The 15895-nt window shown below is 37.6% G+C and overlaps 1 long non-coding RNA gene across 3 annotated transcripts in view; it reads left to right on the top strand.

Moving 5' to 3' along the window:
- LOC125324209 overlaps positions 1-13907 on the top strand; it is a 131174-nt gene extending 117267 nt beyond the window's left edge. For all 3 annotated transcript variants that reach the window (XR_007202865.1, XR_007202863.1, XR_007202864.1), the window contains one exon: positions 11713-13907. This is a non-coding gene — a long non-coding RNA (uncharacterized LOC125324209). The remainder of the gene's footprint in view (positions 1-11712) is intronic.
- The last annotated feature ends 1988 nt before the right edge of the window (positions 13908-15895 follow it).

Below are 15895 nucleotides of genomic sequence, written 5' to 3'. Positions count from 1 at the left end.
GCACAAAGCCAGTAGGCTAAAAGAACAGCCAGTTCTGATTACACTAGACTGTTCTGGCACAGTAGAAAGGCTTGGTAGATGGCATAAACAAAATTTACTCCTACAGGAAGGACCTTTTATCCCTGTTTGTTTCAGATTTCTTCCAACTTGAATGGAAGTGCAGTAAAACTGAAAACTTGGAAAAATGTGTCTTTTTAATGAGAGTTTATTTTATGCACTTGCTACATGTTAAAGAAAAGGATTGTATTTTTTTCCAAAAACAAATCCGTCCAAGAAAATTTTGGTGCCTCGATCTGATAACTTAGAACAAATTGGCATCTACAGATGTCTTGTTGCCTGTGTAATGCATAAGCACCCTTTCAGAATGGTATTTACTTAAGCATAAAAAGTACCCATTCTAGAAATAACATTGTTATGCAAATAGTGTCGTGCCCAAGTTTTCAAAATAGCAATGCAATAAATTTTATGAGTTATTTATGTCAGTGGTAGTATTTGGAAAATATCTCATTTCTAAGCAAAGAAGTTTAGGGCTAGATCTGTAGTATGGGGACACTCTCACAGCACAAGGAGCACCTTGGGGGGAACTCCGAAATTTTGATTTGTCGGTGCCTGCTTGCACCAGAACCTTCCAGTGTGGTTGTCTGTCTCCTAGAGATTGGATTATGGGATTATTTATGTGTCTCTGAAAGTGACATAAAGCCACTTTCTCTGTAGGGAAATACCTAGCTTGAGTATAACCAACGTGCAGGCATTGTCAGCTAGTGGGTAGGAACAACTTCAGCTATGGGAGAACTATCAACTTTTCCTAGTGTTTTGGTAGCAGACTGGGGGCTGCAGGGAAGATCGCTTTTCATTCTGGGTCATTTTGTTGATCTCTGCAATTATGACTGGTGAAAGCAGGATAAGGCAGTGGTTCCACCCAAGCTCTTCCAGAACAGGCGTTTCCAAGTTTGGGTGGCGGGACACCACTTAATCTGTTGTGCCAGATGATGTAGCATTAACATGGAATAAAATAACTTGTAAAACAGTAGTTCTAAAAGATCATTTTGCAAACCATTTTGTAAGAGTAGGGGAACAATGTATAATTCATAATGCTCACTTTTTTATTAGGCCACATAAGAAGAAAAGAACAGACAAAATCCAGACAGGAATGCATGTATTCATGCTGAAATACCACTGTACCTGTAATCACAGCCTAGTGTATCATATAGGTTTGAGAGAAATATATTTTCTAAATTCTGATTGCAGAGCTGCTTTGGACTTTTAAAAGCAATAAGGGCAAAGACACATTCTGGTTCACAGCTAGCTAGCTTAAGGATGTGCCAAATGCCTTCTGATCATCCTTTCCAGGACAAAACAAATTCTGAGCATCTGCAAATGTGTACATCTGAGGTATTTTGGGAAATTACGAGTAAAAGAGGGAAATGCAATTGGTTTTGGAGTTCAGACTTCTCAGACTTCAAATAGCTGTACCTCATGTTAGGATTTTCATACATCTCCTTTCCATTTTAGTTATCAATGTCTTCTCTGGTTTAAATTCTTAATTGTTTTGTCCCAGCATCTTTGTTTGAGATCTGAGACACTGCAACCAAATTATTTTAAGTTCTGTGACTGTATTGAGCAGTTAACTGTACTAGGCAGTTTTGCTAAATAACCTGTGCAGTTTACTATGAAATATTGTTGTATGGAATATATCTGTGCTGCACATCTAATTGGAAATGCCCAGACTAGCTGTTTGTTCAGTTTTGTTCAGTATCCTCAAAAGGTACAGAAGATGCTGACACATGATGTTCAAATACTTTCCCATAGGCAGAGGATGGCAGTTGTCTCAGTATTCCCAGTATGACATACATTTACAATTCCCTTACATCATTCCTCCAAAGGTTCCACACAGCACTGCTGACAGGTAATGAGACTCTTTGAATATGATCTTTTGCATTTCAGTATTATCACTGCTTTCTAATAACTAAAAATGGGGAATAGCAAGTACAGAGAATTTTTAATCATGTTCCAAAACATTCAGAAAATAATCTTGTCAGAAACTTCAGCCTGCCACTACAGATGCCTTTAATTTTTCTGGTCACCCGGGGTTTCAGACATAAGTGTAACTGACATTTTTTCAATTGAGAACAAAAGTACTTAGCAGTTTTGTGACTTTAGTTTGTTACTATAGTGTCATCAGGTTTTTCAGAGCCTCTTTATTTTCACTATGCTTTTCAAATAAATAAGAAGGGACCAGAATTTGGATCTTTCAGAAGCCTGTAAGCTTGAGAGGACAAACAAAGCAGGCCCAGCAGGTGTAAAAGGGCTCATGCACACTTTGCAATCCTATATGTAATTACAAAATATTTGGGACCTCAGTAAATACAGTCTGACCCACCCATGATACTGGTTTGTCTGTGGCCCATGCAGCCAGCAGAGCAGTCTGCTTTTTTCTCTTCATCTGACAGTTTTGATGGGACCACTGAGACCATGCCTAATTCAACCAATTTTATTGCACACCTAAAATGGCACAAAACAGATGAGATGAAAAGGGGAGGAAGCTAGAGCTGGCCTTTCCAACCCAGTAACTCAGTCATTTGTACACACAGAGGTCCAGGCTCCCGCTGAGGTCTGCACTCGAAGGGAGTGGCAGTCTGAAGGCACTGTCTCACAGCCAAACAAGATATTGCCATTTTGACACTTAGTGGAACGTGGTGAGGTACATCACACCCTGTGCAAGACTGAGACTTTCACTAGGTTCCTGTGGGTATTAGTAATGCAGTCCTTTCCTAAATAAATGTTGAGGTTGTTGAGCTGCTTTTTCTTTCAAAAGAATTTGTCACAACATATTTTCATTGCATATTTCTCCTCTTTAAGCAATGAACATTGTTGTCCTTGAAGGCACATGCAATCCATAAACTAAAGATTTGTAGGAGAAGCATTACTGAAATGTCATCTCCCATTTGCAGATGCTGTGACCATAGTAAAATCTAGTTTGAATCTGGACTTTTTAAGATGCTACAATGTTATCAAACATTTCAAAAGGCTTGATAGCGTCTGAAACAGGTTTATCTAACTGTCTGGCAAGTGTCTGATGTTATCTAGAACTGTAAGATTCAGTCCAAACGATCCCATTTTTCTGTTCTTTTCTAAGGAAAAAATAATTTACAATCATTTCCTAGAAAGGAAGAAGAAGTAAGGACAAATGTAGTTTCTTCCATGAGCAACCCAGATACTACTGTTGTCCTGGACACAGCAGTTCAAAGAAACTGTGTTACTGAAGAGATGTGTATCTTCTAAGTGTCTAAAGAAGTTTACGTGCAGTTTAATAGGATCAATATTAGCAGCATTAGTACTGATACTTAAATGGGAGCTCTGATCCAGCCTTAAGGTCTGTGAGTCCTGAAGACAATACTTATTACAGCAACATAAGTATCATCTTCAATGCCATTAAAATTAAATATGAGTGCACATCAATTTCAGTGTCAGGAGACATACTGTAAAGATCAACAATAATTCTAGCTGCAGATCTCTCTGGAAGCCCATAAAGCTTGAATACCACAGTATGAGCTATACAGAATTTAGAGCTGTTTGAGTAGTACTTACAGATATAGAATGCTGTTATTTTTGTCTTTCCATTTTATAGAGCATTCCTGCAATTTAGCTATTTGTTATAGTGAAGTGTATGTCATCATTGTGCACAAATGAGAATACTTGAAAGTCTTTAACACTCTTATTTGTGATCTGAAGCCAGGCATCTCAGACATCTCTGTGTCATGTGAATGTTTTCAAATTAGTTGTGAAATTGTGCAGTTCTGTGAATACTGAAAAATTCAGAACTGGTGTAGATGAACTGAAATGTTAACATGATTAAAGAGTGAGATTAACTGTCAGGTCCTGACTATTTTGTGCCACTACAGTGGTGCAAGGAAACAGTAAGTCTGTGCTCTCTGTTGTGCTCTGACTGGTCAATAACTGCTTTATGACATCAGGCTATCACACAGTAGATGAAGAGTATTCATGAATTTGTCTGAAACTTTCAAAATTATTCTTTCTTGCCTTCATCCAGCTTTGAAGGAAATATATTAACTACATCCAGAATATAGTAAAACTAACAGAGTTTCTAGTGCTGAAGCAATAATTCTTTTATTAAAAGTCTGGCAATAGTTCTTACCTAAAAGTAAGTGGTACTCAAAGTGTGCACTTAGGCTCATTAGGGGACTAATGCTGTGGGAGAAGGAGTTGCTGCAAGTCAGCTGGTTTGCAGGAGCTGCCTGTGCTCTGTCTTATTGTAAACACTTCTGAATCTGAGCCCTCAAATCTTTCATAGAAATCTTACCATCGTTCAGGGCCTTCCAGGCATTGTTCCTACAGTCCTTCCAACATGGCTTCCAGCATGGGTCCATCCCCAGCAGAGATCTCTGGATATGCCCATCATTCTACCCTCCTTCTTTCCTTAAGAACAACATTCCTTCATGTGCTGAGAAATGCAGATAGAGCTGGCCCTGACAGCATTTCCAGTTTCATTTCCCTAATTTTGTGTTCTTTTGCACCAACTCTTTTGTTTTCTGTTGATATTTAGGTGTAAGATTAATTCCTAAAAAGGTTGTGTTTTCACAAGATCACTAATTCTGCCAGACTTTTACTTTTGCAGACTGCTTTTGCAGGTGGCACTCCTAAGAAAGAAACATCTTGACCAAGTGAAATGGGCTTTAAGCATAAGTGCTCCTTAAGGGCATTTGTAGCAAGCCTTATTATGCTATAGGAATGAAGAAGGGTTAAACCTGTGGGCTAAAAAGGGCCTGGAAGGTCTGTGGATAGTGGTGAGGATCTTGATGAACTCAGGAATCATGTTACTGGAACAGGAAGATGGGATGCCGCAGATTTGAAGGAGGAGTGCAGTGCTTTTGGCAAAGGTGTAAGTCCCTGGGATGGTAGTTATTTTAGAGTGGACCCATAAGGTGAAGCATAGAAGGTCTGGCATGGGAAAGGTTTTGGAAGATAAGGTAATGATTAAGGAGATCTTTGAAAGAAAAATGAAAAATTTAGTGTAGAGACTACATAGAGGCAAAAGCAGAGTCTGGGGACGCTAGGAGAGGACCAGAGAGCTTAGCTCTGGCTAAGTGACTTTATTTTTCAGGCAACCTATGGACAGGAAACAGAGGTTCTGGATTACCAGGAGCTTGCCATCACTATCTTGTGAGCAATGTATCAGTTTAAAGCTGGGGACATACTCATTGACTGGTATTCCTCTCTCTTCTGTTTCCAGTTAAGTGATTTGCTACACTCCCACCACAGTGTAATCCAGTAATTCAGCTCCGAAAGCAAGAAATGCAACACAAATGTCTTTGATATTGGTTCCAAGGCAGTGTTTAGATGAGGAAGGACCCCTAATGTGGTTCAGAGTTAAGCCAGATTGTCAGATTTGTCATTGTTCAGTGAGGAACTGAAAGGAGTTGGTGGCAAACTCAATAGTAATTCAGAACAGCTCTGCTCACAAGTACAGCTTAATACTGGCTGCACTGTTTGTTTTGTCCTAGGTATGGTTTTTCAAGTATCTTTTGTTTATTTGTCTTTTAGCTGTTAGTAACCTGTATTGTTACTAATAGGAAGACAGGAAAAATACCTGAAAGGCCCTGGGTGGGCTGGAAAGCTAAAAGTGGAAGGTTCTTCTTTTGTGTGTCTTATCCACCTCTTTGTGCTGTAATAGGACTTGCTTGGCTTTTTGGCATGGCCAGGACATGCCAGCACTAACACAGTGTCAGGAGATCTCTGCAGGTGGTTTCTGCAAACCAGACTGGATTTGGAGAGGATTCAGAGTACTTATCATGTATGGTGTGGAAAAAAAATCCCTTGTCTACAGGGAATACTTTGGCCAATACCTTCTCAAGGAGAGTCCATTACCAGAGTGAACTAGCTGTTTCCATGGATAGCCTTCTATCATATTAGAGGTGGTGATTGGGGAATTAATCTTTTACACATGCAAACATGAAAAATGTCTGCAAGATCAGTATGTAAATAAATAGCATTTATTTATCTCTTTTCCATCAGCCCATTTATTCACCCTTCTTATATTGATGAAGCATCAATACATGGGAAAACCCCAGTGAAGCTTTCTAAGGCAGTAACATTCTTGCACTAAGGATCACTGAAACAATTTCTTGAGCACCAGCCTCCAAACTACCCCACAAAGCTGCATCCTTCTGGAGTTCTAATGAGTAAATGTTTATTTGTCCATTTCTAATGTTACATACAGTGTAACTCCAGATATTATAATGTCTTATCATGGGGAATGACAAAAACTCTTTCTAAGGACCTGGAAGCAGATTTCCCTAAACACGTCTCACAGCAGCTAAGCAAATTAAATTAATAATATTCATGCTGACACTAGGTGAAATGAAAATTATTTTACTGCATTCTAGAGGCAGAGATTTAACTTTGGCTGCAGAAGTTAGTTTATTACCAAAAGTGTGTGTGTCACTGATGAGAGGTTTAACAAGGCTAGCAAATGAGAAGTGCAAGTTGTATTCTGTACAGGGTTTTGCTCATCAGAGAGGTTTGACATCTCTGCTGATGTCAGCTGCCATGGTAGACCCTTGTCATTTGTGCAGAAAAACAACACCTCATTACAAAGGGTATAATTTTTTCCATTCTCTTTTAATCTCACTCCACTCTCACAGTCTAACTGAATGGCACTTTTTTCAAAACATGCTGAATTGTGCTGATTTGGGATCATACATCAATGCAACTAGAACAAGGTTGAAACTAACAGCTAAAATATTTTCATACATAATCAGAGAAGTAACATGAAACCTGGGAAAGGACCTTATGAACAGGAAGGGGTAGCTACTGCCTCTTTTGCAGTGAGTGAAATGGCATTGACATAATATAATATGTGTGCCCAATTTATAAGTTTTAAATTCTTGGAATGTAGATCTCTGCAAAACAGTGGCTTTTCTTTATTTAGCTTGGTAAAAAAATATTTTATTTTCTCTCAAAATGTTGTACATTAAGAACATAGAATATAGAATATTAGTGATATTAGTGAAGATTATTGCAGAACCTGAGGGAATTTTCCCAATTTTATTGAGTTTGCAGGGTTGTCAACTTGCAATAGGACAGTAATAACAGCCCACTTCTAATGGTATTCCTTAAAATCTTTTCCAGTCTGGGGTAAGGACAACTTTTTTGAAGACTGGTTTCCTTAGCAGTTCTGTGACCACCAATTTGCGTGTTTTGCAAGATTCCCAGTAAAGTACTAGTCACGCTGTGAAACTAGACATTTCAGAAAGTCATGCAGGTTGTTAACACTGAAGGATGGAAATAATTATTTTTCTAGTTTGAGGGAAGTTTATATTGCACAAGAAAACATTAAAAGAAAATCCAGCTGTTAGAGACTCCTAAGCAAGTTCACTCTACTTATTAGGAAAATTGATAACTTCATTTTACCTGCTTCTGATTTAATTATGATAGGTGGTGAATCTGCAAATCGGGAACTGTCGAGCTGTGGTCACCAGTCTTGGAGCAGCAGAGTATGTGTTTGTGGATATTGCAATGCTGTTGAGCTGAGCTCGCAGCAAAGGGGACAGGACAGGGACAGCATGTTTGAGGATGATGGCTACATGACAAGATGAGTCGTGCTTCCCAAATTATATATGAAGAAGATTAAAAAAGAGAATTATATTTTTTCTTCATAATGGATGACAGGTTTTAGTGGTTCCAGTTGCAGCTTTAAATGAGGAAAACAACTGGTCTTTGAGCTGAAAGTATCTTCAGTATCATGATGTCCTTCCTGTCTAAGTATTCCCCCATATGCACAGTTGTCCTGGTTGATCCCATTTCCCCTTGTAGTCATCTTCTCCTTAAGTAGTACTGGGGCAGTTAAAGCAATTGTACAGAGTAATTTGTATTGCTACCTGAGCCATGAACATTCACAATTTAAGTGCTCTGGGCTTTCCCTGGTTAGTGCTTGCTGTGGGCTGATAGACAAACCTCACCATATATATCCGCACACTGGGGAGCAACAGCAACGGTTAAAGGTTATAGAGAGATAGAAGAAAAACATACCTGAAGGAGAAGTGGGATTAGGAGAGAGTGAAAATATTAAATAGTGTTGGGGTCCCCACTGCAACAAAATAGGGCTAAATTGAGGGAAGAGGTACACCGTAAATATTTGAGGCAGAACAGGGAGATGTAAATATAGGTAGATGCTTTTCTGCTGCTCTCCCTGGATCCTGACAGCAGCACAGCATGATTTCAGCCATCCACATAAACCTCCCTTCCAGTCACTCCATTAATCACTTGCTGCTGCTGCTGTGTGTGAAACATGGAGTGAGAAGGGTGCTCTTGTTAGCATGTAACCATCCTTCATTTCAGTTCACAATGCCAGTCACATGCATTATTCTGACCCAGCAACACTTTAAACCTCAAGGAAAAAAGCATGAGTCAGAAAAAAGAAAGAAAAAGGGTTTCTGAGGACAGTGGAGGAATATAATAGCTGAGGTATTGCTTGCAGAAAGGACATAAAGCAGGGAGAAACCTCAAATTTCTCTGCAAAATGGAGCAATCTATTCAAACATTTTCTGCTGAAGTCTTGCATAGAATTAATCAAGATGAGAGTTGTTTTGTTTTTTTTTTTTTTTTAACCAAACTTGAGCATTACTGAGAGACACAATAAGGCCTAAGAGCTCTTTATTTGTGGAACACTGTCTTTTCATGCAGGTGGCTGAGTCTTGCAGGTATCTACAACTGAGATGTGGCCAGGTTTCCTGTATGAGAGGGAGAAGTCTAATATTTGAATATTAAAAGTTGTAAAGAACAGAACTAGATGTGGCAGCTTAGGAGTACAAAGGTCTTGAACTCTTCCACGAATCAATTCTCATTGTCTTAATGTCATCTGCATTAAAATTTGTAAAACTGCTGTGTTGTATATGGCATGGACAGCTGTGTATGTTGTACTGACATAAGCAAATGTCAGTTGGTTGGTGCTTTCTCCTGTTGCAGTTGTGCCAATTTATGACATCGTGGTTGGTCTCCCTGTTATGAAAGAAAAAATAGTATCCAGAAAACTGGTATATGTTTCCAGTTGGGAAAAATATTATTGTTTAAAAAAAATATGTTAAATATTAAATGGCCATTTTATTTTCCCATCATATAATATATGAACCTCTGAGTACCTTTTCTGCATATAAATTTTTTTTTGTTCAAAACACCAGTCCATTTCATTTATTCTGCACTTGACTGTTAACTAAGTGATTGCTAAAGCTGATTGACTGAACTGAATCAGGTACCTCTAAAACCCCAAAACATCTGTGCTTTTTCCTTTGATAGTGAAATTTGTATGCTACTAACATATATGCCTCTGAGTTGAAGCATGCTAAAGGAGTTTGAGTAATTAAAGATAGTTAAATTCTTTTTTTTTCAGTGAAAATAAAATATAAAACTTTAAAAAAATCACTTCTTCTACTAGCCTGAATTCCCTTTTCACTGAGGATGCTTTATATAATTCTGGCAGTGTATAGTGATTTTAGGTTGGATTCAATTTATGTGTATTTTAAAGACAAGCATCCCTCTGCTTAAATGCAGATGAGAATTTTGTCCAATACAGTATATATTTTGAATTTTGAACTTACAAATGAATCTGGTGAGAAGCACCAAGTCTCAGATGGTCATGCCTCCATGACTTCATAGTTTCTCTTGATGATTTATTATTTCTGTCTCTGAACTACAGACATTGGTCATCTGTCAGTATCTCACCAAGCAAAGTGATGCTAAAACACACAATAAAAAATAATGAAACTATCACAAAGACCTTCCACAATAGTTGAACACAAGGTCCTGAAAGGAAAACTCCTAATTTCCTTGTAGTTTTTTATGCAAAATTGTAACATATCCAAGGTCCCTTTGAGTCCAAGGGAGCTTTTGCTTTTGTTTCAAGTCTTTCAAGCAACCCATTAGGATTGTCATGTTTTGCTCCTAGTGTCTTGCCCTTTGAATTTAGTTTCATGGTCTGCATTCAATGATGTATTAGTAGAAGTTCAAATTTTTTGTTCTTTCTATCATCTTGTTAATAAAAGACTAAGTAGTTTACAATACATAAATATTTTAATTGATTTCAGAGGGATTTGTGGGTTCACAATTAGATAGTGAAGTTCATTTTTTAAATTCTAACAAGCTCCAAAACTGACCAAAATTAAGGTTTTTTGTTTGTTTTTTTTTTTTTTTTCCATCAGCAGCTAATGATAGAGTCATGGTGTGGGATAGAAAAACAGCAATAAAATGAGGTTTGTGTTTACATGAATCAGTGTGTCAATATTCATGTTTACAATTCAGCAAAGTTGAGAAAATACCTCTCCTGACCCTGACACAACACATTGGCAGCTTTAGTATAAAATGTGCATTCTTGAGCCTGCAGGTGATCCTCGCTGTGGAAGATCATGTAGTCACAACTACCCAGTAAAACCTGAGAACTGGTAAAATGGAGAATAAAATATAACTTCAGAAGAATATTCAAAGGAAGCCACTCTAAAGTCAAAATCCTCAAACTAGATTTAAGGTTTTGAAGTGAAGCAATTCACCTCAAATAGGAGCAAATAAAAGATACTTTAAAAGCATAGGATTAAAAAGTAGACATAAAAGAACAGTGATACTCTCTTTTCAAGTAATAGAACAAACTATATTATGAGCAGCATTTTGAAGTGTACATCAAACCGATTTTCTCCTCTTTATCCTTTTTAATCTCCACCAGATGCAGTTTCTTTAAATTCAAGTTTTACATTCCTAGCCATAACTTGTCTGAACACACGGAGAGAGCATTGAGAGACATTAGTGGCATTCTTTTTCTCTTTCTTTCTCTGTCATTCTATTTGTTACAGCTGCTGAAGGCTTATCTTCTTAAGTCACTCAGTTTTATAGACTTGGTTTGCTTTCTTTTCATCTATGTTTTTGGGCTCCAAACAATTCCATGCCATTCTTCCATGGAATGTTTGCAGTGAAAAAGATGCACAGACACACAGAGATATATACTTATATAAAAGCATATGTAAATAAATGTGTGTATGTATATGTATGCATGTATATAAATGATCTCAGAGAAAATCTGACACGATTGTTACTGGTATGGTAGAAAAAAAGCTTTACAATTATATTTTAAAGCTTAATTGACAGAACATAGCATGATTGAAATCTCAGAATGGAAACGCTGCAGGAGGAAAGAAGGGTTTTCATTAAGACACACCAATACTCAGTAGCACGTTTTCTCAGTTGATCCCTCAGGGTCATAATTTTCTCAGGAATGATGAAATACAGTTTTCTTTCCCACAAACAGTTTAGGTTTTTTTTCTTTCTTAAGAGATTGTCAGTAATGAGTTTCTCCTTTATTCTTTCCCTCTTCTCTCTTACACCTCATTTAATTGTGGATCAGGATGGATTTACCATTTTCACTGTTTCTTCTAATTAGAACTACATGTATGTGAAGCAAACTGATATGTTACTAGGTGTTTTTTTTTTTTTCCCTGTGCAGGAAATACCCATGACTAACATCCTGCAGTAGCTGAGTCTATAAAATAGTTTTTATTCATTAAGGCAGCATGATATGTTTTAATGATGTTTAACAGAATCTTCACAATTTCAGCAGGTCTGTCTGCTGACCTTGTGCTGTAAACATAGGTTATATTACAAAGATTTAAAAAGTTAGCAAAATTTATTTTTATTTTATTTTTCTTCCTGCAGGTAACAAACCTGACTGCCTGTTATTTGTTTTGGACCTGTTCAGCTGGATGGACAAGAATAATTGCATTTTTAGACATTGTTAAATCCACAAAACATCAAGATGCAATGCATACAAAGCTGGAAACAACTCTCAGTGAGGCAACTCTAAATGGTAAATGGATAAGGATAAGGATAAATAGCACAAAATAAACCCCTCATACATTTGGTTAATCAACTCTATTCCCCTTTTCCTCTCATCTTTCAAATTCACAGGCAAATGACATTTGCCTTTCCCCAGCATGCACCTCTCCTTTAAACCAGGGAGTTTGCCTGGGGCCATACCTATATATCTGATCCATGCATAATGAAGCATGAAGCTGCCAATTGTAGGGAGCGTCTGCTGTGTCAGAGACTGATAGGCATTTCATTTGCTGAACTCCCAAGGGCCCTCACGCTTCTCAGGTTTCATGTAGTATTTATTTTAGGCACTCACATTTCTCATCTGTGAACTTCACACCATATGTAGAATGAGTAACACAAGCTCTGCATGAAAAAGCTCTCCAGGTAGTTTTAAATGTAACTTGGTGGACTGGGGACATTATGGACTTGAAAAATAGGCTCGCATGAGAAATGGAGGAATATTGAGCTTTGTTCATACAACAGCTGTCTGAGTCTTTCACTGAATAAGAATGGCCTTATTCTAATAAAATGACTGCTCTACACTTCTACCACACAAATTGTTTTGTAGTGTGCACTGTGCAGATCTACATTTTTCACAAGTTATTGCTACTCTGCCACACTGTCCGCAAGGAAATGTTCATTTGCTGTTTCTAAAGTGCAGTTTTGTTGGGTCTGAGGCTCAGACAGTCAGGGTGAACTGATGGATAGCAAGCCCATATGCCATGCAGCTTTGAAATCTGAAGGCTGAATAACAATTCTGAAAAGATTGCTTTGGTTCTCAAAATCTGGCCATACAGAATTACTGAGGCAAATATATGTCTCTTGTTTATTTTTGTTGGTAGGGATCTAGAAAATATTTCATATGAAATGCTCTCTTTTAGCATAACAGTGAAGGAGAATAATAGAGAGGAATAAAAGAAATGTCTGTTCTCCATTGGTATTTTTCTGAATAGGTGTTTCTAAGCATAGCAAAACCTTTGGCATTTGCTTCTTGGTTTGTAGGCAAGGTGATTATGACAGCCTTATGAAAAATCCTCACGTAAGTGTTCATAGGGGACAATCTATCTGGCGCAGCCTGATGATGTAGACTAGGCAGTAAAACTAACATTCAGAAAAAACAGATCTGTTTGACTGCTTGGCAATCAAAGTGTGTTTCTGGGAGGAGACAAATACTATGTTCTTAATCAGGAATATTTAAATATGTGTGCAGTATGAAGCATTTCACTATTTCACTGGTTCTGATGGCAGATCACTCTTGTAGAAATCAATGTGCTCACAGGCTCATGCTGTGCTGAGGGAGCAGACCCTCTGCCAGTTCGAAGTGCTGTAATGAAGCAATGTCAATTTAAAACAGAAGCATTGTTACCCTGCACTTCCATCTTCATCTGTTTGCAACACTCTGGTTTCATGAGTGCTCAATGTCCAAACTTCCTGTGGCAATCAGCTTTCTCTATTTTGGCCTTTATTCAAGGCAATTCTGGGGGGTTTTATCATTAAAAAAAAAAAAAAAAAAAAAGAAAGAAGAAAAAAAGAAACAGCAACTTCAAAGCCCTTTTCTGTGAGTTTTGTATGTCATCTACAATGTGTAATAGGCAATGCTGTGAATGAGACAGTTCACTACTATTAAGCTAATGAAATACAAAGTGTAAGTGGTTTCATTATGCCAGCAGCAATTCTTTTTTATATTTCATTGCAATACTTATTCCATAGTATGCTTTACAGTAGGAAATTCTATTGAAAATTTTTTCTTCTTATTGAATTTGAGCAGAAAAAAGACATTGCAAAATTCTACTTCATGTATATATAATCTTCAAAACAAAGTGAATGAATAGAGTTGCCTGCATGGAATTAGGGTATTACAATAATGAACGCAATCATGTTGTGAAAGGCTTTTTATATTGGTCAGACTCACATGAGAGTGCAGCAAGATTTGTTTGGCAAGCAGCATTTTGGTAATCTCTGGCTTTCAAATTCCTAATCACGAGTTCACCTCAATGTAAAGGTTTTATTTCTAATAAATTATTTGCATACACTTATATATTTGTGCCACATGTGGGGTTTTTTAAAATGTGTACAGTTTATTAGCATGTCTGAAATCAAGTGGATGTTATTGACAGAAGAATAATTGTGCAATGGTGAATTCAGCTACGGATGCTACAGCAAAGCTGCTTTACATGGCACAAATGCATGTATGTGCAGGTGCCCTCGTTTGTGTGCATACATAACATATGGATAAAAGCAGGTACTGCATGTGGGCTTGGAACTGGCCTGTGCCCACATACTTCTTTTCTCTAACAGCTACATTCAAAAGGGAGCGTAAGGTGTGAGGAGGAAGGGCGCAGACATCTCCTGATTCATGTGTCATCTCCGACGCAGCTCACTGCATTGCAGGTCTTCTCCTGCTGCCAGTGGAACTGAACCGTGATGAGGAGGGACCACCCTCTAATGGAGAAAAATAGTATTTCGGTTTCAGGCCTCATTTGAATACTGGCTTTCAGCTTTGCCTTTGTAGCATGGCTGCAGCGTGAGGCAGTGAAGCAGAGACCACACAGCACCTTAGCACAGAAGGGACAATTCACAGAGAGCTAGCCCAAAATGTGTCATCTGCTTTCCATGCAGATTCCTCCCATTACTTTAATCCTGTGGCAGAGAACCTCATCTCTGAGTTTAGTTTTCAGCAAGTTTGTATTTTGTAAGTGTCAACAAACATTTTAGACGTGTAAATCCTACTGGCATAAATGGACATTTCCCCTCTGAATCTCACCAAGAAAAGCAGTGTTCTTAGTAGAGAGAATTCCGAGTTCAGCAGTGGTAGCACTGTGTGTGAGCAGTCTATTTACTTTTGGAGACTACATGCATTTCAGATTAGTTTTGCAGATGAAAAAAAAGACAATTTATCCTTCTTGAAAGCTAACTTAAGCATCATGCGTGGAAAAGCTCTAGCTCCACAAATACATATCCCCAAATGAAACAAATATTTCCTTCAATGGTTCAAAAAGTTAATTTCCACAAGTAATCTGTTTGTTCACTGATTGGTTTTGGGTTTTTTGTGGGGTTTTTTTTTTTTTCAGTTGATATATTAATTTAGAAATATCTGTTCATGCAGTTCAAAGGGATGAACAACAGGAAATACCTAAAAAACCTGTCAGAGAAGCCACATGAATGTTACACTGTATGCACATACAACTGCTTGAATTTTTGCTACTAGTAGGTGTTCCTTTAATGAGCATTGAAAGTACTTCTCAGCCAATAGAACTAATTTGCTTAGACTCAAACCCCTACAAGTCAATAAACATAAAATAATATGTATTTTTTTTTAGTTAAGGTTAATCTTACAAGGTTATAAACTACACTTTCCAGTGGGTAATTCAAAATTCATAGCTGCAGAAGTCTGTAGAGCTGTTGTAATGAAAGATAATATTCAAATGAAATTAATGAAAGCATTGTTGCCCAGTTTGTAAGAGGTAATTACGTTTCACCTCTCTAAAATCCCCCAATTGCTTAAAGAACAAATGAAAATTGTCTTCCTAAATTGCTGTGTGTTACTGTTACACATTATTGACAGCAGATCTTGTGGAAAATTCTCTAGCATTTTATTATTTCTTTTAATTTTAAATGATGAAAGCAAACACATCTACATGTATAGATACACATACACATACATATGTGACCTCCTTGAAGATTTTTGTGAGTGGGTTACAAGGGAAATGATACCAGCGTACAGCAAGGAGGATTGTTTATACACTCCCCTGTGCAGGAAACTCTCACTTGATGTCAAATAAAGCAGCATACAGTATTTCCTCTTTCTGACCACTTCTTTGTCCAGGTGGTATTTGTGTGTAATATTCTTTTCAGTCAGAAGATTGCATGGATTGCAACTGGGAGGAGGGATGCCTGGGGGGAAGGTCTGGCCTTGCATGTGTAAGAAAAGCCAGCTGCAATCTGGCTCAGAATTTCTGCTTTCTGTTCTTAAATTTGTGAAGTACTCTAGGATTATAAAACATACTATGTAAACAAAAGATAT

This window comes from Corvus hawaiiensis, chromosome 3 (assembly GCF_020740725.1).
Source record: "Corvus hawaiiensis isolate bCorHaw1 chromosome 3, bCorHaw1.pri.cur, whole genome shotgun sequence".
Taxonomy (NCBI): Eukaryota; Metazoa; Chordata; class Aves; order Passeriformes; family Corvidae; genus Corvus; species Corvus hawaiiensis.
The sequence above is the reverse complement of the archived record's forward strand: the minus strand, read 5'-3'. Positions and strand labels throughout refer to the sequence as shown.